The 25,217-nt window shown below is 36.3% G+C and overlaps 1 protein-coding gene across 1 annotated transcript in view; it reads left to right on the top strand.

The window, feature by feature from the left end:
- The window catches only part of ZNF385D (zinc finger protein 385D), a 410,559-nt gene that overhangs the window by 293,796 nt on the left and 91,546 nt on the right, over nucleotides 1-25,217 (top strand). The window lies entirely within an intron of this gene.

The raw sequence follows: 25,217 nt of genomic DNA, 5'->3' as shown, positions 1-25,217 counted from the left end.
ACACAGGGTTTTAAGATTATTATATAATCAGCAGGTTTTTTTTTTTGGTTTTTTTTTAGGTGGCTCCAGCTGGTGATAAGCATGCATTATGTCAGGCTTCCAAGCTATGCTAAGGACTTACTGTCTTGCTAGGCTTTTGTCACGTGATAGTATAAAAAAATTCCTTGGTTTCCATTAGTTGTTCCTGCTCGTTCAAAGCACAGAATGAGAGAGAAACACCAAGTCTTAGACAAAGTTTTGTTGAGGAAGAACAATCTGGCTGATGGGGATGATTCTTAAAGAAATTGGCCATTTTATTGGATAAAAGTTGCCGATTTTACAGATAGCAGTAGTCAGGTGGTTTTTGAACTTGAAAAAATTCTCTGTGGTAACAGGAGCTTGTGGGGACTTATTTTGAGCTTGGGATTTAATTTGAATGTTGTTTGTAGCCAGTTCCAACTCTAGATGATAAGATAGCCATACATTGTTTTACTTTCTTCTCCTCACGTTTCTTGAGCCTGAAGTAGCCTCTTTGATGTATTTCTTCCTCAAGCCAGCAATACTGAAACATGTAGAACAAAAGTAAATCTGTTTGAGTTATTCTCATGAGTTTCAACCTAAAGGTTCAAGTTGACACTATAGTCTTTTAAAACGCATCCTTAGGCTTTGTTTTATTTAATCTCATTTATCAGTCATTAATTTTGCACAGAAGATGTCAACCTCGAGTAACTTAAATTTGGGTTTACCGTACATCTTTTATCTTACAATGTAATTACTACCTGTCCCTGGTTTACAGATTACTGAGAAGGTCTGTGACTATTGGTCATTTTCTTAATTTTTAATTTAATTTTAATTTTCCAGATGATTCCCTCATCTGGAACAAATTCAGAAAATTTCTGCACTCCTTGGTGTGGACAACCTAAGCAGGCTGTCAGAGATCAGTAACTTCAGCAAAATGCTTCTTGACTGGTTCTGCAGATTGTTCATCCCCATTAACTAATGATGATTCCTAGGGCCTGGTTAAGCTTTTTCTTACTTTAGGAAGGTAATTTCTCCCTTTTAGTGCTCTGATTTACTTTCCCTTTCTCTAACAGGGAGTGATAGTGCATCCATGCTCTTAAGGCTCTGTGTTCATGATCTGGTTGTGTTTTGAAAACAAGGCAAATATTCACAGAAGGCTTGGAAAACAAAATGTGCCTGAAGAGTCTGAAAAGTGAAAAAGGTTTACAGATACGTACCATATAAAAGTTTTTAGGCTTCTATCCTGTTGGATATGAGTTAGTACTCTCTTACGTTTTCCCCCTAAATGCTATATCAGTATTGGGCAGTCAGGGTTTGACAGTGACAACTGCTTGATACCATCACCTAATTTTTGTTTTCATGTGAACACCTATCACAGCTATGTTTAAGGTGAAATGAATGCTTTAATGCCTAAAGGCATTTTTTTTCATTGCTCTATCCAGATTAAAGAAAAAAAAAATTGAGTTAAATCCTATTTTTGTTGTTTAATCTGCTACATAGCCTCACAGATTCATCTCTGGGCAAACTCATGAAAATAATTCATTAAAGTAAGCTTTTTTAGGTTTTTAATAAGTTTTTGTGGAATTGACTTACTAAAGAAATCAACTGGTTTTTCTAGATATTGAATAGTTCTCCTTCCCTACAGTTTTTGTCTCTATTACAATGTTTTCCCTGGAAGTATATGGCTCTAACTACTGAGGTTTCCTTGACTTGGTTTTCGTATCTCACTTCTATTGCGATCACTGCCTGCTGACTCCTCACAGACAAATGGTTAAATGACATATTTTGAGTATATTCAGATTTGGCCTTCTAATCAGTATTAAGGAACTGAATTAAACAAAGAAGCAAATTATAATATTTGATCAATGAAGACAGATGTCTTAATCCAGTTGTGTATTAGACATCAAATGCATATTCATGTAATGATTTAAAAAGGTAGGTGGTAGAGGTCAGTAAACTTAATGGTAGAAAGAACAAGCAATTAGACTGCCATAGACTTGTCTGGCATTTACTTGGAAAAAAAATAGAGATATAGTTTTGGTTCAGAGTGAAAAAATAGTGTTGAAATAAATTACCAATATTTATGTAACTTTCAGCTAGAAATTTGCTGTTATTAAATAAAATTTTTACACAAAATGATAATGCCACTTAAAAGATCAGTGCTGCAAATTAGTATATTTCACTATTTTAGTAAGGTTTGAGATATTTAACTTGAGACCATTCTGGTACAAAGACAAAAAGAAATTTTGGTTTTGTTCTTTCATCTCTATATACTTGACAGCTTAAGTGTGTGTCAAAGTATGATTCTAAACCCCTAGCATAGGAGGATATAAACAAATCATTCTGTGACCTTTCAGAAATATAAGTCAGAGTGAATGAGGTGTATTTGACCAAAACTCATGTCTAAAAGGCAAGTGTCCAATCTGAATCAACCATTCAGCTCTTTCCAGAGGAATGCAGAAAGATGGGTAGCCACAGAAACCAGCTTATCCCATCTGAGATGCTTACCAGAGATGGCATTAATCATTTGCAGGAGACACCCTCAATAAATTCTCTACCAGCTGTGTTGTCTTAAAATGCTAAACTTGAAGTAGCCAGCTGACATGGAAATTTCTGGTTATAACTTAGGAAAAAAATTTTTCGCAGTAAGTGTGGTCAAGCACCACACTGGTTTTCCTCTGTGTACTCTCCATCCCAGAAGACACTCAAAACATCACTGGCCAAAACCCGGTGTGGGGGCCTGGACAGTGCTGCTGGTTAACACTGCTTTGAGAACAAAGGATGTGGAACAGATGACATCCAGAAATATTTTCTTTAACTAAACCCTCTTGTGAATTCTAAAGGCTTTGCAGCAAAGCAGACACTAAGACTATTGTGTTTAGAGGAGATAGGGAACAATGAAAGGGAGGTGACAAAGAAAGAGAGCCAGAAGGGTTTTGTCCAGCCTGAAGTGCTGCTGAATACTGTGGCTCAAGCAATGCAAGACTGATAGGGAGAAGTAATATTTTATGTTAGAACAACAAGCCCCCCCTCTCCTTTTCCCCTTCCTTCACCTTCTCATTCCCCGCTCCCAACCCCTGACACCTTCGATATTCAGCTCTGGCTGGAACACAAGGATCAAAGAAAAAGAGTAAAGGATGAGATTAGAATTAAGGAAGGTTTGTGAAAAATGCATTGTGGTGTTCTCAGGTAGGTCTTTGTTTAAGACATGCTTTTCCAAAGTTTGTAATTACTGCATTTTTGCTATTTTACTTCAGACAGCTAAAATCTGATTTCCAATGCTCATAGTCTTGATTCATCTCTGTCTAAAATTTTATAAACAAATGTAGGATAATGGAGAGTAAGAGTAAAAAAGATATCAAACATATGGGTTGAACTGCCTCCTGTCCGAAGGATGACTCTCAAGTAAAGTTATGAGTCTTAGGACTGAGATCTCGGAACACTGACTAGATTCTGTCCAAACTTGGACGTATGAGTGACTTAATTTAAAGCCTGTTTGTGTCTCTGTATTGTGATAGAAAAGGAGAAGCAATAAAAAAGGGATGAAAATTTGTGGTTTGTATTAAGCTGTGTTGTCATTCCCTGCTGGATATTTACAAATTGTTTTTTCATCAAGAAAAGACTGCTTCTTAGTAATTGAAGTTACATTTCAGCATTGAATTAAGAAATGGTTATTTCCAAGGGTTTGGTGCCTTGAAAGCAAAAGAAATTAATGCTGCCTATATACAGTATTTCAACATTCACACAGTTACTTGAGCAGAATGTATGCTGGTTGAATGCTTCAATTAGGCAGTGAGACGTTCGGTTCAGAAAATTCACACTGTGAGGGAGAAGCTCACAATTAGAGCTTACAGTTTAGTCTGCATGCTGCTTGCCAAAACATCTGATGCAAAATAATGTCTTCTTTTGACATTGCGTGAAATTTAATTCCTTTGATTAACCTATTTTCCTGCAGTTTAATAACATTGCTATTAAAATTCTGGAGGTTTGTCTTTTATGCAATGGTATGGGAGTGCATTCCTGTTATTTTACTTCACAGTAAAACTGAGTTGTGTTGTCATAACCACTGATGGAATATTCCCTTCTGACCCTGTTACTATTCATTGCAAAGGGCTGCTGTGTCTGTAATGTGCCAACCCTATCAATCCTCTTAGCACTCAGCCGTGGGTTGTTTAAAGACTAACACACAGGGGTAAGGAATAGAGGCCAATGAAGTGGGTGATGCAAATACCCTCCTCTTTGAGGTATCCATCCACAAAGAAAATTTAAATTTATCACAGTATGAGTTTGGCATGGCCATGTAAATACAAACAACAAATTGCGTTCTCACTTTCTGTAGACTTGTAGTCAAGAAACTTACTTGCCTTTTTATTCCTAAATACAAGGGTAGAAATAGCTAAGGACAATCCAGGACAATCCATTCTTTTAGTATATTTTTTCTGCAAAGAGATGGGGATAAACCTCTCCATGCTGGTTTGCAAAACTTGTTGCTAGTTGCTCTAGTTTCTGAACTTTTCAGTCTTCAATGATTGTATACTTCAGCACCCTGTGTGCCTCATTTTCTCTTTGATGGCTTAATTGAGGTGGAAAGACATTGGCATTTACTTCATGCCCTACAAGAGATAAGTGTTTGAGCAGGAGATTGACCTGGATTCCACTAGACTGTGTGGTATCTGCTTACTGCAGGCACTTTTCTGCGGTGGGATGAGGTAGCTGCCGTTTCCTTTCAAACACAAGACTATGATGTGGACATCCCAAAATGGGTCATTTGCAGTCCCTCAAATATAGCACCCATTATTTTAGGATGATTTAAATCAGTTGTCTCCACTGCTCAGAGATATCAAATATTCTTATGTACTCTGGAAATTACCTAAAGGTTTAGATGCATCAACTATGTCTTTCCTAGTAATTTTTAAGTAGTAATATTGGCTGTAACTAATTATGTTCTGTTTCACCTATTTTTAGTTTTAAAATGTTAGCAGAGTCTGTTAACAAATAGTGTGTTTTTGAGTACCTGTGGGCAGAGGACAAATGAGGGTATGGTATTATATTTAACTGTGCATATTTTTACTAAGTAGTGGTTAAAATGTTACAGGTTTGTGTCTGTGTCCACTATAGCTTCCTAGTATTGCTTTAACCACAAGCAGAAGTCATACATCTTTTCTGGAGCAAGGATTTATTAAATGCTGTTAATGGCTGTGCCACGTAAAGACAATTAAATGAAAACAATGAAATAGCTAATCAAACAAATTTTTGCTGAATAAATAGTGAATTGAGAGCAAATAAATTCTGTAGGAACTAGTTCACACTTCTCAATCTAGAATATTACTGTAGTTTAAGTTTAGGGTGTCATAATTTAGCCACATTCTAGCTGGGTCCTAAATTAAACTATTATGGTAGAACACACTACAAGAAAATTCTTTCATTGAGAAAGAATTAGTATTGAAATTATGATATGGGCATTTTAAGTGTATCATTCTAAAGTGAGGCTTTCAGCAAACTGTATTTTGCTTTTGAGTTACCATTAAGCATTTGATTTAGCATGCTGGTCCTTGAAGCAAGTATCATATTATCTGCTTTTGTTACCTGAAATGGCTAAATACATCTACTGCTCTTACAGAACTTGAGTTGGGACATAAAACTATCAGACCAAAAAATTTTGATGGCATCTTCTTTTAACTCAAATCTATTGTCCAGGAGCTCATATGGAATGAATTTTGATCTAGTATTAGTGTAGCTTGATTTATTTTATATCCGCTTTGCTTTTCTATTAAAAAAGAGCCCCTTGGTCTGTATTGAAATAAATGCAGACATTGCTGGATAACAGAACAGCATGGGAATTATGTAATCACAGAGTTTCCCCCCCTCTAATCAGGTCACCTAACTAAGAAAGGATGGAATAATGTGTACCTCTTAAATTTTTCATTAAGAGTAAACTAGACAAGGTGATTGTGATAAAAGCCTGTTTGGAAAAGGAGTACATTGCAAGAAACTGTATAAAGAACAGTAGACAGAAGAATGAAGAAACAGGCAGTTCTGACCCTAAGACAATTTTCCCTCTTCCTCCAAGCACATTAAAATAAAAACTTGAGAGTTTTCTGTCAATCTGCACATTTGTTACATTTGTGCATATGAAATATTGTATCTCTGAGCTATTTGTTTCCTATGTTTTTGTGTGGTAATTAAGAAGCTCTAGTATTATGCCTTCCTCCTTCTGAATCTCAACTGCAGAATGCCCATTTTCCTTCTTACTAACTTCATTAATATGTCATCATCTGGCACCCTTTAGTTCCTCGTCTTCAAAATGTGTTCCTCATCTACAAGGTCTTCCTCTATACTCCTCTTCATCAGTACCAATGAGTGACAGTGCCACTGTCCTACCCTCTGTGTAATTAAAACTCTGTGTCTAGTAGGAACAAGCTCAGTGTACAAAGCTCCCTGAATTCTGTCTGATTTTGGTATCATAGTTGACAAACAGGAGGAAGAGAGATCTACGAGATATTCAAATTATTACAGGTGGTGAGTCAGAAGGGATAGGGAGAGTTCCACATCTCTCAAATTGGAATTGTGTGTTTGTACTCACATACCCTGGGATCTCTTTAGTCATATTTTTCCTGTAAATCTATAAACTAAAGTGCTACCTGCTGCTGAAGAATAGAAATACTACATCAATGTTTATAGGAACGTTTTGTCTCCTACAGTAGCAAAAGTGGACTTCTGTCATTCAACGGTGTAAACACTGTATGGCAAAAAAGAGCAACTGCCAGCAGAAAATGAGACTAAAGCAGATTTAAACACGGGATACATCATGTTGGTGCCACTTCTTTGCAAGTAACCCTTCAGTGATATGGTAGCATTGGAAAATTATTTGATTTCTTGCACTTAAAAGTGGTTATGAACCCTTCCCAGTTTACGAAAGATGCTTAAGAAAAAAAAAAGAAGAAAAGAATAGGAAGACAAAAAGGCACAACCAGAAATCAATCACAGATGCTTTGGAACAGGAAATTTTACATAAAGCTGTGGAGAAGCAATGTTATTTTGTAAGAATATTGTATTTAAGATTACCTGCTTGGTATTATTCTGGCTGCTCAATAATGAAATCAAATGAGGCTTCAAGGGAGGAATAGGTATTGAAGAAAACAATGAAGGATATACACTTTATCTCTAGAAAGTATATTGAGGCCCCTGACAGAACAAATCATGAGCTTGTCACCAGACAATATTGATGTTCCTGTTGCCATCTCAGTTAACAAGCTTGTCTTGTTACACGCTAGCGTCTAAGAGCAAAAAAAAATTTAAGGCATTAAAAATCCTGCTTAGAGAGAAAAGGTAATCAAACAGAGAACAAATACTTTGACAAGTTGTTGTGGAAAGTTTAGGAGAGATAGTGTAGGAGGAAAACTTTTCTCTCCTGGCTCAGTGACCTGATTTCAGCTGTGATAGAACTAATTTTCTTCCTCATAGTACAGTGCTGTAGTTTGGATTTAGAGTTAGAAAAATTTTGATGACACACCGATGTTTTGGTTGTTGCAGAGTAGTGCTGACCCTAAGTCAGAGATTTTTTGGTTTCTCACATCATTGTGTCAACAAGGAGGCTGGGGATGCATGAGTAGTTAGTAAGGGGACACAGCTGGGAAAGCTGACCCAGCTGGCCAAAAGGATATTCCATACCATATGGCATCATACTGAACAAGAAAACTGGGAGGAGTTGTCTGGGGCATGGCAGCTCACTTCCTGAGGGCAGGCTGGGCATTGGTCAGCTGGTGGTGAGCAGATTAATTGTGTATCATTAATTTTGTGTATTCTTTTACTTTTATTTGCCTTCCTTTTCTGTTCTATTAAACTGTACTTATCTCTGCCCCTCTGTTTTATCTTTTTTTTTATTCTTTTCCCCATCTCCCTGGGGGAAAGTGAGCAAACAGCTGCGTGGTGTTTAGCTGCCTGCCAGGTTATACCTGGGTTTAGATGTTGCTTCCAAATGTAGCTGAATTCTCTAAGGAGTGCCAAGGTAAACCTGAAAGTCAAACCTGCAGAGTCTGGGTAGGCTGAATGATTCTCTTTACTTGTGTGAACCTTTTGGCAAAAGAGATCCCTTTGCTGTTGAGGAGCTGTTTGAGGCCTCTTAGCAGCTTCTGTCATGGGCACCTGAGGGCACTTTCAGGAGCTGGTCAGCACCCATAGGCATCCTGTAACAGCAATGGCAGCAGTGAAATTCAGCTTGTTTATTGGTTACTGGAATCCACCCGGAGGAAAGTGAAAACCAAGGTGCTTGTCACCTAAGAGATGCATTTGTGAGTAATTGCAACTGTTCCCAAAGAACATATATTGTGGAAATATCTTTTTTTTAGGCTGCTTTTCAAAGAGGCAAACTTAGATGAAAAGATGCATAGATTGACAGCTACCCTGGTTTGTTAATGACTAAGGCAAACCTCAGTACAAGAATAACTAGTAGATGCATGAGCAGTAGATCTGAGACAAATCCTCTTTTATATCCTGCGGATTTTTTTCCTTTACAGGAGTTTTTTTGGGCTTATTGACCATAAGGAGTTCTTTCAGCCATCCATTCCAGTGCTTAGCTTCACTACCCTGAGCTACCATGCTAACATAATAAAATTGCTTTATTTAGCAGGTTCATTACTGAATTACGAAATCAGAATTTTTTACTCCTGCAGTTACATCTTGGTTTTTGTACCATAAGAAAATGAACTTTTTCATATATTTTGCCAAATGTAGATTAGCTGTAAAAATCAGTCTGCCACCACATGTAATGCAAATTGATAATGCCTTACTTACTTAAGATTATTAAACAACATTTGTAGGACTGTGAAAGCTTTGGAAGGGCAATACTTTGATCGTTTCACATTGGTTGAAACAGTGTGGCAATAATGTGGCAACAAACACATAATGTATCTAAGAATCTTTCTAGCTTATCCGCTAGCTAAAAACTTGCTTTTCACACTGAATGTGTTGCAGAATGAGCCCCACTTTGCCCAGCTCTTGGTAGAGCTGTCTCAAAGACAGCATTCAGATAAAGCACCAAAGGATAGGATGTTAAATTGCTGAGGATCCAGTATGGACTTTAGACCTTAAGTCTTCGAAGTATTTAAGCATGAATTTGCACATCAAAGGTATGCACAATGACCTGCTACCCAGCAACTTCTGGTGAATTAGCACATTTCATTATAGATGACTAAAAGACTGAATTCCACTGTCAGAATAGTCACTCCAGCTCTATTGCTAACATAATATTCAGTATTAAAAGCAAATGACTAAAGAGATTGAACAATATCATCATGTAATTGTCCTACTTATCTTCCTTTTGCATTACAAAAATATTTGTCTTTGGCATGGTGTTTGAAGATACTTTTACATGATGTTTCCATTTGCTTTCATTTTAGGTCAATAAATACTCTCCTAGAAAAGAGCTTCATTTCCTTTCTATGAAGTTCAGAGCAAAAGCATATCGTTCAATATGTTAATAAATTCCTAAACAAAGAGGTTACAGTGGGGAAGCCTGCCAAAAGCTTCAGTGTAAAAGCACCACTAGGCCCTGCAATAACATGCCTAATGCACTAGCATAGAGAGCACCAGAGAAAAGCTTTAAAGTGTGTGGTGGTGGCTTGTTTTGTGGTTTTGGTTTTTCTTCATCTAAATATGCTTTGAAATTAAAAGCATTAAAATAATTTTTTTAAAGCATTGATTTGAATGACATTATATGCTGTATTTTTAGTTATATTGCAAATGTGTCGGCCTGTATAATGAAAATATTGGACATCTACTTTATCATTTACTGCAATGCAGTCAGATCCATCCTGACGGGATTTATCTATTATCTCATTGAATTCCCCCAGAAAAAAAAAAAAAAAAAAAAAAAAAAATTATGTATTTCTCTTTGTGCTCTTGAAGCAGCAAATTCACTAGGTCTGTTGTATTTTTCAATACTGGGTTTATAGACTTTTTCTTCTTTTCTCTGCAATCTTATCAGCATTTATGAATCAGTATTTTATTCTAGCAAACTACTCTTGCCCTTTTACCTAAAATTCTGTAGTCCAGAAAGGCAATTCTGTATTTTGAAGGGGTTGTAGTGGAATGACAGGGGGAGGAGAGGATATACACAAGAGAGAACATGCTAGAGTGCTTAGCACTTATTCCTATAACACTACAATTGAATTCTTACCAGTGTACAACACATTTTTGGTAGCAGTGTAATTTTTGTTCTCAAGAATTCACTGTTTTTTTCCCCTCCCATATGATAAATTGCACTAAGTATTTGTGAATTAATTAAATTCTTGTCTGATAATGACCTATAGTATGTTCAAAGTAGCTGTTCATGTAAGTTCTGAAGTTAGGAGGTTTTTTATCACTGGCATCTTCCTGACTAAATTATAATAAAATGCAAATATCCTAAGTGTTGCTTTACAACTTCAATTTGAAGGCAGTAAATTGTGTTTAGTGTGAATTGTCATGTTGGTATTATAAACTCAAGATTCATCATGATTGACGTAGGAAATAAGTATAAAACTGAAGGAATGCCATTATTACATAATGAATCTCACTCATATAAATACCAGTAACATAACTTTTGCCATTTTTGGTTGCAATATAGCTTGTTGTAGTTATACACCATTTTTGGTCAGGGTCTGGGAAGATTAAAATCAGCCTAATTCGATGATGTTTACTTGGAATAATACTGTTACCAGGGATTTGAAGGATTAACTCTAAGCTGGATTTTTGTAAGTATAAATTCAGAATGATTAACGTGTTTGTTTTCATCCTGTAAGTAAACCTAAATATTGTGATATTCCTTAGAAAACCACTAACTACTACTGCCTTTAGTGTGAGGAATACTTTGCAGATGCAACAGTCACCATTAGATTTTGAATTTCATTCTACCACCCGCTTCTGTGTCTTCCTGTTCCTAGAGGCATATTTGCAGGTGTGGGGATGAATGTTTCGAGGAGTTTGACTGTTTTTCTGTGTACACTTTGGTGTTTTTAAAAATTGTTTTGTTAAAAAAAAAAAAAAAAGAGCCTCTCTAAGGCGGGGACGAATGTTTTGGGGGATGAATGTTTCGAGGAGTTTGGCTGTTTTTCTGTGTACACTTTGGGGTTTTTAAAAATTGTTTTGTTTAAAAAAAAAAAAAAAAGAGGAGACATATGATAACCTCTGGAGCCTTTGGTGTTCACTGTAAGATTTATTCTCTACTATTAGCTCCTGGTATGTGAAATGATGGTGCATAGGTTCATAGGCAAGAAGATAAGGAGGATTTCAAAAGGGACCCTAAAGAATTACAGTGTTTTTTGTGTCATAAAGTGAGGAATACAAGGGAGCTACAATAAGGTTGTGGTAAAGGTTTTACAGGAACACTTTTAAAACTAATGCAAGTACTAAATGCATAAAATCAGTAATCAAGCTGGGAGCAGCAAATGTGCTATGTTATCTACAAAGATAACACACAGTGCTCATTTTTCTTACTAGCTAATTTAACTACCAAGCTTTTATTGCTGCTTCTGCTCAGTCCTTCCATTATTAGCTGAAGTTGAGATTTCTCACAAAAGTTCATCCTTGGCAGCAATAATTTGCTGTAATATAAAATAAATGACTTAACATAAAAAGATTTTACTGATTGCACTGCCAGTTGGCATTTTCTTGCTCTCTGTTGAAACGAGCGCAACACATTGTCTATTACAGCTGCACAGCTACCCTGTGGCCACTCTGTGTTGCAAGTTTTGACATTACTGCTTCTGTATGTATTTTTCCTCCATAAATTATTCTTTGCAGAAGAATGTTAATTAGTAACTGATAGATATAAAAATTGCTAGGGACAGCCCATTAATTCCATTTACCTTAATGGCACTTAGATCATAGCTTGCAGTACAGCTGTATTCAGACTGGATTATAAATGTAATTTTTTGCATCATTAACTACCCTGATTAATCTTAGACAGCAAAAGCATAATTATAGAAACACAGGACTTACAATGTGCCAATTTAAAGTTCTAGCTTTGTTCTTTTGTAGTTACATCAGTGTAAACAACATAGGTTTTGAAAATTTAGACTGAAACAGTTTTTTTCCATTTCTTGATAATTAATTTTTGCCTTGTGCTAGTCATTTCTCATTTCTGGTTTTACTTGGGGGTTCTTAGGTTTTATTTTGTTTGTGGTTTGTTGAGGATTTTTTTAAGTGCCTTTTGTAACAAGTTTTGCTTTTGACTGGTGCAATTACTGAATATTTGCATAGTAATTGACCACCATTAGCGTGGTGTTCATTCTGATCAAAGCCTATTAAGGAAAGCACATGTATTTTCTCTCTGGTTTCTGTGGAGGCCAGAAGATGTCATTCTGATTTTCACACTGAAGTTATCGGGCTAAACAAGAGTACAAATTCAGATACTAGTCTCAGACAGAAGCAGATTTGATTAGTTGCTGGTTTTGCAGACAGCAGCCAGGAAATAGCAGGTTCTGCTTGAGTCCAGGTCTAATGTTAATTGTTGGGAAACCTGACCAGCCTGGTATCATAAAAGTTTTTGCCACTTGTTTATTTTTTGATTTGATCAGCAAAAGGTGAGATTTGATCAGAGAAAGGCAAGAACTGACAGAGAGAAAATTTGCACTGGTAATGCCATTTCAATAATCATAAATCTGAAAGGAAAACTAAAAGCAGGTTCTTGAATGACCATGATTCAGAAATAGTGTTTGTAAACATGGTGATTCTCAAGAACATACTGGATTTTTCAGGATCAGATGACACTGCTCCATGCTACAAATGTGCTGTGTGTCTCCTCATGTGGAGTGTGAACTGAAGATTTTGTAAAGGGGGAAAGAAGACAAAGACCTTTCCAATCATTTATTCAAATGGGTGATTGCATTTATGCCTTTTATAACAACATGTATTTGTGTGTGTGGAAGGAAAAAGAGACACATTTCAATATAACAACCGACATTTGTTTTTAGTTCTGTATTTGAGTCTCCTGCTTTCTGCTTCTTTTAAGCTGTAGGCACAGCCACTGCAGAGGCAGTCTGCTATGCAAATTACAAGGAAATAACCAAAAGTAGAGTATTCTCATTAGTGCCCAAAAAGGCAGCAGCACTTTTCAAGAAGACACAGGAAGAAAAGAAGCGTTGGAGCAGTGTAGTTTACAGCTGCTTCGGAAGTACTTTTTTAGTTATTCTACCCCATGGCAGAACTGTTTGTGCATACAGCTGTTCCTGAGAGCTGCTGGGGTAAAAGCCAGACTGTCTTTTGAAACAAGAACCAAAAGACACAAGGTGTGACGAGGGTTGATCGAGAACGCTGCTCCGAGCTAGCAAGAAGGAGTTGGTGGAAGAGGTGATGGCTTCAACTCTGCATTCAGGAACAGACCTTCACAGTGACCTTGAACCATTGCTTACTCTCAGCTCCTGTGTGTAAGATGAGGATAATATTTCCTGGCCTCTTAAGTGTGTCACTAAGATCCTGATCATTAATGATTAATCCTGGTCCAGGAATGTGTGCAGTGTGTATTAAGATCTAATCATGATTGTCAAAGCTGAGATCCAAGGTCAAGCCTTGGTTTGCACTTGTTCCATCAGATGTCAGGCTAGGCAGGAATAAGTCATGGGTTCACCTCTAATATTGCATCAGTATAAAAACTTTACAGCAGCAGGAGGAATGATGTTTTCATTGGTGATGCTGTTTTTGTAATCACAGATAATTAACTGAGTAGAAAACAGGACCAGTGACAGGGCTGAGAGCCCTGAAGATGTCTAAGATGACAGGAGCAAACCCTGTGGGGATTTGCACTGCACTTCTTATGTCTTCTTCATTTCTTCAGAGTTCAGATAGTTGCTGCTATTTTATCAGGTCCTTCATAGCTATTCTGTGTTTTAGATATCTCCAGGACAGAACTTTTACTATAAAAGTGGAGACAGTGCACTTATAATATCCATAGAACTTAAACAGTGCAAAAAAAGTGAAACCTTCAAAATAATCAAAGCTGGGCTGCTTGTGCATCATCAAGTTTCTTTTCTGAAAAGATATGCTAGCAGCACAGATATCTTTAAGTACTTGACTTGCAGACAACAACTGCAAAATTCACAGGCAATAAAATTGCCTGTCTTCACATCCACAGGTACTTTTGTGAGGTACTCCCGACATGGATGATCTTGAATCAATTATCCCTGTGCTGTCTCCTGCAAAGTCATAAGGCTGTGCGTAAGAGGTGGATTTCCCAAAAGTTCTAGTACAGCTCAGCTTTCATGTTAATTACCTGTCTGTAAATGGTCTTTGTGAGGGGAAATACTCAGATGAGATTTCCTGTTGTGTTTAAGTTCATAATATACACCAAATCCTTTTCAGACTCACTAGGTCTAAAGACTCAATGGGCACCATGGTTTCACTTAATGTGAAGTGAGGCTGTCCTGCTGGCAGGGGTCAGCTGAGGAGACGGGAGAGCCATTCAGGGCTGCTTACCTGCAGCAGCTCACTGTCTAGCTGCTTCATCCATTCGTGTTTGCCTAAATTCTGGTTCCCATCTGCATGTATTAATTCAACGGGGATTACAGCCTGGAGGGACACAGAACATCCCTTCTTACTCACTGGGCTACAGCCCACAGTCCTCACCTAGTCAATGAAACTCTGAGTACCTTCTGTCTGTCAGGATCTGTATGCCACGAGTGCAGTCAAAGCTGATTCAGACATCCAGTCAGAGTTTTTGATCTTTTGATAAAGATCAAAATCAACAAGAAGCAACTTTAAACAATCAGAGAATTCAAGAAAATGCGTGAATTAGTCCAAATCAATGCACTCTGCCATGACAGTAAAGTGAATGTGTTCCACCTTGTGATAGCATTCTTTCACAAAATCAAAAGTTACCAAAGTTGTGCCAGAAACCAAAGGCTCTTATTTTGGTATTTGTAGTTATATGAATACTTATTTTGCAGTAGTAGACTCTTGGAAGGAGGGGAGATTGCCACTTCAATCCTGTTTTAAGGTATCTTGAACTCACAGACAGGTATTTCTATATGCACGCATGTAAAAACAGATTTCTTTCCTTTATTTAGTTTCATTTAGTTCTGTTTTGATCTACAAAAAGCTCAGAACTCAGGGTCAGACTGGTACTTCCCTGGCAATACCTTTTTCTAAATTTTAATTTTGATATATTACTCAGATAAAACTTCAAAGATGAAATTGCATGGAAAAGTACACTGTTAACGTTTCATCTTTTTCCAAACTATATAAAAACATGCTGAGAATTATTTAATGCATCACATTTCAGAGATGGGTAGGAAGGGATTAAAGCACTTCAAGTAGTGAATGAGCCATAACTATTTTCTCCACAGCTGTTCAGTGCACTCAGGATTGCACTAATGATTTAGTCACTAAGATTGACAGGGGAGTTGGAATGAATCTCAGTGGCAATCTGTAGAGAATTACTGGAAAAGTACAGCGACAATGTGGGTACCCACTGAAGGTACAAGTGTGTTCTTGTCATCAAAATGGAAGGTAGTCCTGTTTTTTTACCATGAAGAAAATGAGACATTTCAGCTGGTCGGGAGCTGGGTTATAATCTCCATTTACTGGAGTTGGAAATAATCTCCATTTATTTCTAAATTATTTCTTTTCTATATTTTCCTGCTTTCTGCTTCCTATACAGCCCGAAGAAGAAATCAGGTAGATGTTAATTTTTCAGTCAGAAGTACTTTATTAAAATGCAAATCACCTTTGACCAGCTATTTCCCTCAGGTTGGGATCTTTCTCAGCTTAGTACCAAATCCTAATGTTGTTTATGCATGCATAGTTTCTAAGAAGAGCAAGGTTTGTTTACATTACTATGTAAGCTCTTAAACTATATCAAGAAATTGCAACTTTTTTTTCCATTTTCCAATTTCATCTACCTCTCTCTCTTAGTGGAACGAGTATCCTGAACACTCAGTCTTATCCTAGTTAAAAAATCAGGGAGGTTTTACAGCTAATCATGTTATGGAGGGAGTAAGCAGGTTAATGACTTCTCCTGTGGTCCATAATCCATGATCTGAGCAAAGCTGAAGTATTATTTGCATGCAAGGAGATATAATGCTCTTAAGTGATCTCTATGAGGGTTATGAATATAGCCATGCACATAATTTACCCTCATACTTGACCATTGCATATTACAAGATGTATTCAGCTGCATGTGCAAACTATGGCCCTTCAGTTTCCCTATGTGAAGAGTGTGAGGAATGTTATTCTTCTGTATTGAGTGTTGGTGATGCAATTAATTTAAATAAAATTGTCTTGAATATTCAGATGTGAGGCACAATGATGATAGTTGGTCACATGGTTTTATATCCTGGAATTATCATAAAAAGGAGAGTAGAACTTCCTTTCAAGAGAAAGGAGTGGGGGAAAAAAAAAAAAAAAAAAAAAAACAAACCAGAGGAACACCTGTAGTCAAATAATTGTACCAGCAAATATCTCTCCTTCCACCTGAAGTACTTATACCAGCTTTTGAAGATAGACAGACATCTATTAAAAGCCAAAAGAAAAATTTTCTAATTACTCTGTTGTAAGGGGTTGTCAGAACTATAGTGGCTAAACAAGCAGAGCAGCTTTATATAAAGTTTCAATTGAAATGTTGAAGCGTTTTACACTGAAATAATTTTATAATAAGAATCTGAAAAATATCTTTCTTTCCAACATTCAACTGCTATATTTTAACCTTTGCTTCCTGAAAATACTTGCTCACTGAAATATTACCCACCAGAACCTGGGATAAAATTATTCAGTCCCCTTTACAATTTTTTCTTTTTATTATGGGATATATGGATTAAATTATGTGTTAGGGTCCCTTTTAGTTTTTTATTTTCTGATTCTGCAAGTATGGCTTAAGAATTGTAACCTCTCCTAGTGTTAAATCTTAACTAAGATTTTGAAATGAGTTGAAATGCTATAAAATTATAGATTTGATAGAGTATTTTAATAATGTCTGAAGCATATAGTGATTTTTTTTTAATTAAGAATATACCTCTTTAAACATTCCAGTTATAGAACAGAACAAAAATGCTAAATAAGAAGAATTTTTAAATAGGCTAAAAAAGTGTAGCAGCATGAACAGGAACTTCACACTGCAGAATTACTTTCTCAGTCCTTAAACACATACATATGCAGTCACTTCTCTGAAAAACATGTAGCTTTCAGAGACCACTTTGCCCCTTGAAACTTGTAAGCAATTCATTTGTAAGAGTGAATCAAGTATCTCTCTGCCAGTTCTCTGGCAGACATCCTGCTTTTATTGTTGTTGTGATTAGAAAGACTCACTATTATTAAATGCCAGTTATAACACTTGGTACAGTTTTCTGAGACACATTCACATATGAATGATGCTATTGGGAATTTGTTGTGCAACCCTCATTAGGCCTGCCAACCTTTTGTTCCTAACTCTTGAGCACAAATATGAAAATGCCCTTAACTTTTTTAAATGGATTCTTTTTCTCGCGAACTCGTTTTTGCTTTGTTCTTGGTGAGTCTCAGAAAACAAATGGTGTTTGTGAACCTTAGGTTTTTATCTTTATTGGGATCTTTAGAGATATCTTTAGGGAGAGTATAACATTGACGCCTCTTTGTTTTAAGCAATTGTTTGGGTTTAATCATATTTTTGCCATCTGCCACTGCTCACTTAAGTGAGCAGATAAAAGAAGCAATCCACCCTTTCTTTGCACACAACTTTGCTAATGCCTCCTAGAAGTGGAATGAGTAATTCTCTCACTTTCAAGGTTGTCTGTTTCATGTTGGTCTGTTCTTATGCCGCAATTGTTGTATTGAGTCTTGTCCACTAGATAATCGAGCAGTATGATAAACACACCACATTTGGCTGCCTTTCATCTTCTCTTCTTTAGGAGAATCTTATAAGTCTGATAGACTTTTCTTTTGGATAAGCACTGAGAATCAATCATGGTTTCACAGTTGAGGAGATTATTATCCATAGTATTTTTGCTCTGTTTGTTGCATAAACCAGAAAGCATATTTTGAATGAGATAGGACTAAAATAAGGGCTATCCCATTTTAGCAAATCAGTTGAAACAATTCTCTGAACAGCTCCACAGAGTTGTTCCCTGAAATGTTAGGCAAGTAGCTTAACACAAACATTTCCCAGACAGCTCTATGGACTGTAAGTCCAACTTGCATTTGTAAAGCTGTGTTTAGTCTGTGTAGCCCCCTCCCAGATGAATCTACAATCAGGAAATTTGTCAGGAACATAAGAAAGGCAATATAATAGTAAGTACTGTCAGGCACATTAGGTTGAGTAACTGGAACTGTTGTTCTTTATTTCTGAGATAATACCATCTATTTAAAAATAAGGTTTTCAAAGTCAGTTAATTATACTTGTGAACTACTCACATCCTGGGCCAGTGAAGACTGTAGGAGAGCCAATGAATAGGGTGATAATTCCCATTGGGAGTGAGGTTTCAGCTTTATGTAGTCAATGAGGTTTGGGGTTATTCATTGAACCCCTTGGACAAAACACAACATTGAACAGTTGCCATTAGGTGAATGTTGTCCATCTTCTAAACAGAACAAAGCCAAAATCTTCTGGGGAAAAGATGTGAACAGATTTCAAAAATATAAATTCATAAGGGTGTCAAATTAAGGCTTATAGGCATTTCATGTTTTTAAGGGCTTGATCTGCAACCTTAATATTCTCTTAGTACTGTGTGTGTCTGTATTTAGCATACATACACAGATTTGTTCCAGTTTGACAATCCTTCACATGTTGTTTAGTGTGTTTGATTAGCATAATCACTGTGTGATTATTTCTCACTAGCCTTAGAATATGCAAATTCTTGTCTTTTGACTGACAACCATTATTAGACAATCAGAGTATAAGGATTTGCATAATCTCTCTGTGGTTACAGTATTTGTGCGCAATACCACTGTGAATGCAGATCCTTTTGCTCTGACTGGTTTCTCTATATTCAAGCAGCTTGCCAGAAATACTGCTGCTGCTTCAGCATCTTATGTGCAAGTGGAAAAATCTACAAGAAAAAAAAAAAAACAAAAAGAAGGGAAGAAATACTACAATCATATCAGAAAGGTGACTAGACAACTGCTACAATTAAAGAGCTCTTTTAGGAAAAAAGAAAACTAAAGAAAGAAACACTCTTACAGGATTTCAACAAAAAAATAAAAAGTTTACTTTAAGAATTCATTCCTAAGTAATATTTGAGTGACCTGTTGCATTTTTTGGGAACTGACAGAAGTTTTCTTTTTAATAGATACCACTTTTTAAAAGAAAAGTAATTATTCTGTAAATATTGCACATCATTGTAGTTGGTGCAGATATTTTACATGAATTATATTTAACAAGGATGAGCAATATTTCTGTTTATGTACATGGAAAGCACCAGGTTAGTTCTACCCTCTTTCATTGATAAGAACAGAAATGGTAGAGACTAAGAAAAGATGGGTAGTGCTGAGTTCAACTCTGCATAATTATTCACCGTAATTACTAGGGCAATATTGAATAAATTAACGGTAAAAGGCTAAGCCACGCATGGTAAGACATCTAGAATGTGTATTCTAACTGTTTGATATTGTTTAATTTGTATGTGAAACCAAAATATTGTTGAACATAATTTGTGTGTGTGTGTTGAATTATGCTTACTAAGCTTTTCCCATCATTCCTTTTGAATTGTGTTCTTTAGTTAGTTTATAAGATTCTTATTCACAGATTAATGTGGTTTTGGAAAAAACCAGCCCTGGAGTGCCAATCGTAACAATGGGACTTAATTCTTATGGAAATATAGAATGTCAGATACACTTAGGATCAAATTGCTGAGCTGTTGCTGAGCTGCTCTGTTTCTGACACGGTCACCCAGATATTAAGAAGGTGTCAGGTAGGTTGTAAGTTATAGTCTGACACTTCTGGAAAGCATCATGTTCCGCACAGAGATTTTTTTTTTTAAATGTGCATGGTACTTTTATGAGTGTTGGGATTGCTGTGCAAACACAGAAATGAACAGCAATGTGTGACACACATTACTTCATGTTTTTCCAGGAAGTTTTAGACCTGTTGCGCATGCTTTGTGCTGCTTGAAAATGCAAATGCAGTAGATGTCGGGTATCTCTTGGAGAAGGAGTAGCTCCCACTCAGCTGCGCAGTGCCCATGATGTGGGCAGTCTATACAGCCAATATAAGTCTGAAAGTCCAGGAGTTCTCCCAAACATCTAACTTTCTGCATAAGTAATAATATCACAATGCAGTGTATCTTATATAATATTGCTGCATCTCTACAATTGACCAGCATGATTGCAGAGGAAATGTCTCTGAATTCTTGATGCCACTGAGATCACAGAGGAACTGCTCAGTTTTCAATTTGAAATAGTCAGATTGTGCTGTGAGAAAATTGCTGGCTCTAAGAGTCCTGAGCTATAAATGACAGTGACTTTGCACCATTGAGGAGCATTCTTACAGCTTAACCTTTCTGTGTTTCTATAAGTATGGCACAGTAATCATCAAGTAGGCAGTTTTATGTTTGAACTGGTTGATGTTAAAACTGCATTTATTGTGCAGTTTTTAAAATGGATCAGGTTGAGCAGTAAGTATGACATGAAGGATGTGATATTTTGGGATTTTTGCTTGGTAATGGCAAAGATGGATATAGGATTTAAACTGTTTCTAATGCTCTTATTAGTTTCACTGTTTGTTGGAACAGAAGAGAATGAATGAAAGGAGCCCACACTGAGTTATCTTTATTTCTTATCAATGTTACAGCCCTAACACAGTGCAATGTCACAATCAAAATAACATTAAAGGAATTATATTATGACTAATTGTATGTAATTATTACAATTATATGTATATAATTATATATTTATGACTATGTTTCTTGCCATCAGCCTGGATTTCTACAAACATATGTATTAGTGAGTACAAAATGAGGCCAAATAAGCACAATATTAATTGCAATATTATTATCAAATATGTTAGAATCTGGATTTTAAGAGTTTCTGGGAGGTGGTGGTACCTGTGTCACTAAATTCACTTAGCTGTTCAAGTAATGGAAATCAATCTTTTGGTGGGTAATTTTTATTTTTTAATTACTGTTAAAATGGTCTACAGCAATTTTTTCCTGAGAGCTTCAATGACCTGACATTTTTTTCTGCTCATTTAGTATAAGACCATAGTGATCTGAGTAAATCTTTTTCAGTGAATTTCTTTGGACTTGAGGTAAAAATACTTACTTATTTGATTGCTTTAGGCCTAACATATGCTCTGAACAGCCTCTAGGCATCCGCATCATCTTATCCTTTGACCTGGATGCTTTTATTTATAGATATTAGTGAATTTCAATTAATTTACTGCAAACCTTAAGCATCTGAAATGCTCATATCATGGCTTTTGGTTTTTATACAAAATGAAAAAATAAGTCTCTTTGGTTTATATCCCTTTTGTGATTTGAGCCTTTGTGGATCAAACTTGCATGCTTTCCTTTGCTCTTGCTTTGTTATGGTTTTTAACTTAGGCATATTCTTATGCCTCTGGGATGAGAAGTCACAGAAAAGAAACTAATAAAAATTATTAGTTATTATGAAATTTAGGAAGACACTGAAATTTCTTGAAATTTGGTGTTTGAATTTGAGCTTCAGGATAAAACAATTCTTCACACACACACACAGAAGCTTGTGCGCGCTTACAAAAACACTTAAAAATTATTTGTGGAAAATAATTAAGATATACTTTCCAAAGGATCAGATTTCTCTGTATGTAAAATATACCATCTCAGGTTCTGCATTACACAGATATTTACTGAAAATTTAATGAGGTGAAGTCTTGGCTACAGCCAGCCTTCAAGGATAGCAACTATGGTGATTCTGGAAAAGTGTCCCCTGCCAGGTAGGATAATAAGGGATCTCCTGGGTCAGCTTCTTGGTGATTTTGTGGTAGGTGTTTCCTCCAAAAAAGTTCATGCAACATCCACTCCTGCCATCTTCAGTCCACAAAATAAAGAGCATTTCATGCTCTATAGTGAGCACAAGCACAAGGAATGCAGCTAATATCATAGGTCTGGCAAGACTGAATTTAAAACAAGCAAAACCAAATTATAGTGATAGGGTCAAAGCTAAGAATATGCAGTAAGGGGCCAATTTCTATCATGCCCTTGGTTTAAGCCTGGATTTTCCTAAAGTACGGTAAGTTCCTGAAGATTTTGGAAAGGGAGTACAGTATTTGATCAAAGAATGTTAATTGTATCATCTTGCCACAAATTTCAACTTGAATAATTAAAACACAGAGGCTGTTATCAGTGCATGTCGAAACCCAGAACATCTCTCTGGATGCCCTGGATGGCTCAAAGCCCAGCAGGGTAGTCGGAGACCCTGGCATTCAGCCAAAAACCCCTGTGGCTTTGAGTTCAACCCATGGAGCAAATTTCCAACTTTATATGAAGAATTACAAGTCACAAAAGTTTAGATAACATAACAGCAGTTGTCACAGGGTGAAAGGTGGAATTTTGAAGAATTTTACTACGGGGGTCTAGGAGACAAGATGGAGGGATTTGGGTGTTGTCCTGTCCTTCTTCCTTCTTCTTCCTAGCCTCCATCTTCTCGGTGATGGTGGCATTTTGGGATTGGTTTAGACTAGATAGTCACAGTCTAACATAGATGATAGGTATTTGAAAAAAACTGTAAATATCGAATACGTAGTTTGTAGTATAAAAGACAACACCAGCCCCATGGGCAGAGAGTGTGCCTCAGACCGACCTGCAGAACAGACCTTGACAGGCCAGACAGAAAATGTTTGAGATGAGAAATAATAAACAATCTTGAGAACGACAACCAAAGACTTCTGATTTCTTCTTGGACAGCTGGGTTGGGGAAAAAAGACTTTTAACACACCTCAGGATCATCTCTCAACCAGAGGGAACCCTGAGAGGTGTGCATGTATTGAAACCAAAATTGAATCAAATTATATATTTATCTTTATTGCTCAACCTAATAGTCATCCTGTGGTTTGCAGTAAACCTTGAGCACTGTGCTATAAATTATCTATGAGGTGCTTTCCAACACAATTCTATGAGTCTATGAACTGGCAGTGAAGGGATTATTATTTTGAAGCAGTTTTTCTTAATTAATTTGAAAACTATCCAGAACAGTTCTTCATTTAGAGCCACAAATACAAAGCATCCTATTGTCAGTAATGCCATATAGTTGTATATCTAGAATTCTACATCTTTAAAAACTCAAAGGGAGGGGTGCTGATGGGTTTCTGCATCAGCAGATAGACAAGAGAAAATCTGTTATCTTATTAGGAAAGACACCACACATTTTTTCCATGAGACCAAATTAAAGTTATGTATAACATAGAACAACTATTCTACACATTCATGATCTTTTTAATTCTAAAAAATATTTAGTCTCATTCTCAATATGAAAGCATCTGTTGCCTCAGAAATCCGACCTCATTTGGTGCTAGAATACTTACTCTGAAGATGGGTAAGTCCAGTTAAAAAAAAAAATTAGCTTTTCCATCTTGTGAAATATGGTAGTACCTTTTATTTAACCCATAGAGAACTTTGCTGGCTTTCTCAAGTCATTGTGAGATAATGGGCACTTGTGAGATAGTGGGAAAGATTAACATGGTGACACTGAAGGCCATTATCTCACATTATCTGACAAGTGCCATAACTTAAGGAAGTGAACAAAGAAGCTCTCTAAAGAATCTCACAGCTGTGGTTAATGTGAAGCCAAACAGTTACACTGGATCAAAGAATGCACAATTTCTTGTTACCCTGTGCTGACTTGTCCCTGTATCTGAACTTCAGGTTTCCTTAATTGCTTTAGACCTGCAGTGGCAAGAGGAACAGAATTTTCCAAGCTTGAACAGCACAGAATTAGCATCAGTTAAGACCATGTCATGCTTTAGTTAAAAATAACAAGATACAGGTCTATTGATTCTGCTGGTATAAGAATTCACCTCTTAGTGAAGCAGTCAAAAAAAGAAGAGCCATTACAATTTATTTACTTTCCTATGCAGTGGTGTCCTTTTTGGTCTATATAATAGTATTTTTGGATTGTGGGCTTTTTCAAGATCATGTTACTCAGTAAAAGTAGTGCTCTTAGAGCATGGTTTGATCACTGCAGAAAGTCTTATACAACTTGCTGTTGTCTTTCAGAGCTTGAAATACTACCCCCTTAGTCATCAGTGTTATTTTGGGGTTATGTTACAGTGGCATCCCTCGTTTCTAGGTGGGATTGGTGCTCTTTTATACTGTTCATTGCACAAATGTATGAGATGTTTCACATCAAATTGAAGAAGATGCTCAAACTGAGAATTTTTTCCAAACCAGACTGCCGTATAGTAGAGCTATAAAGCTCTGCTGTTTTCCTTGGTTCATCTAGGAGCCTTGTGTGTGTCTGTGTGTTTAATTTTTTTTTTTTTTTAACCAATCTTATTTTCTTTTCCACAGGAATTAATTTAAAGACCTATTTTTTATTTGACACTGAACAGCTGTCAGGTGATGCAAAAATTCTGTAGTGATTTTCTTTGGATTCACTGCAATTGAGGCCATGACTGCCTACCATTACAGCTTTCATGAATAATTGATTACTCTAAGGACAAACTCTGATTCTTTATTTATCAAATAACCCTTTCCAACAGACTAGAAAACAGTGAATCATGGAGACATGGGCAGAGGGAAAGGTGGAATCTTTTTCATGACATACGCAGATTATGCTCTGTGAATACTGGTTATCAGAATTAGTCAAAATATGTGATTTTTTTTAACAATTTAAAGATAAAAAATATCAGTGGCTTAACCAAGTTGCTGTAAAGCTACTACCAGATTTTTAAAGTATCTGTCAATTGGTTTTTTGTGAAAAAGAAATGAGAATGAATTTGGGGAAGGTGATTTCAATCCTACAAGTAAAAAAGTACATTGAGTAGTTTTTGTCAAGTTCTCTAACAAAATGGCATACATTTTTCTTAATAGGGAAATAGACTGACTTGCATATGCTATCAGTTTAGTGTTCTGGTAGAAGTTAGCTCAGAATAATCCTTTTCATAGAGGTCCAAATTCATCTTTAAAGCAGAATTTATTCAAAATAGTTTCCTCCAAATGACTGTGAAAATAATCTTTGGAGGATTTTATCTTTTGTAAGTTGTGTAGAGGTTCTTTCAAGGAAGAGATTCATTTATTGGTTCATGGGATATAATTATTATTATTTGATAATACTGAGGTATTGTGTACTATTCTGAAATT

This window comes from Pyrgilauda ruficollis, unplaced genomic scaffold (assembly GCF_017590135.1).
Source record: "Pyrgilauda ruficollis isolate IOZ18807 unplaced genomic scaffold, ASM1759013v1 scaffold2, whole genome shotgun sequence".
NCBI lineage: Eukaryota > Metazoa > Chordata > Aves > Passeriformes > Passeridae > Pyrgilauda > Pyrgilauda ruficollis.
The sequence above is the reverse complement of the archived record's forward strand: the minus strand, read 5'-3'. Positions and strand labels throughout refer to the sequence as shown.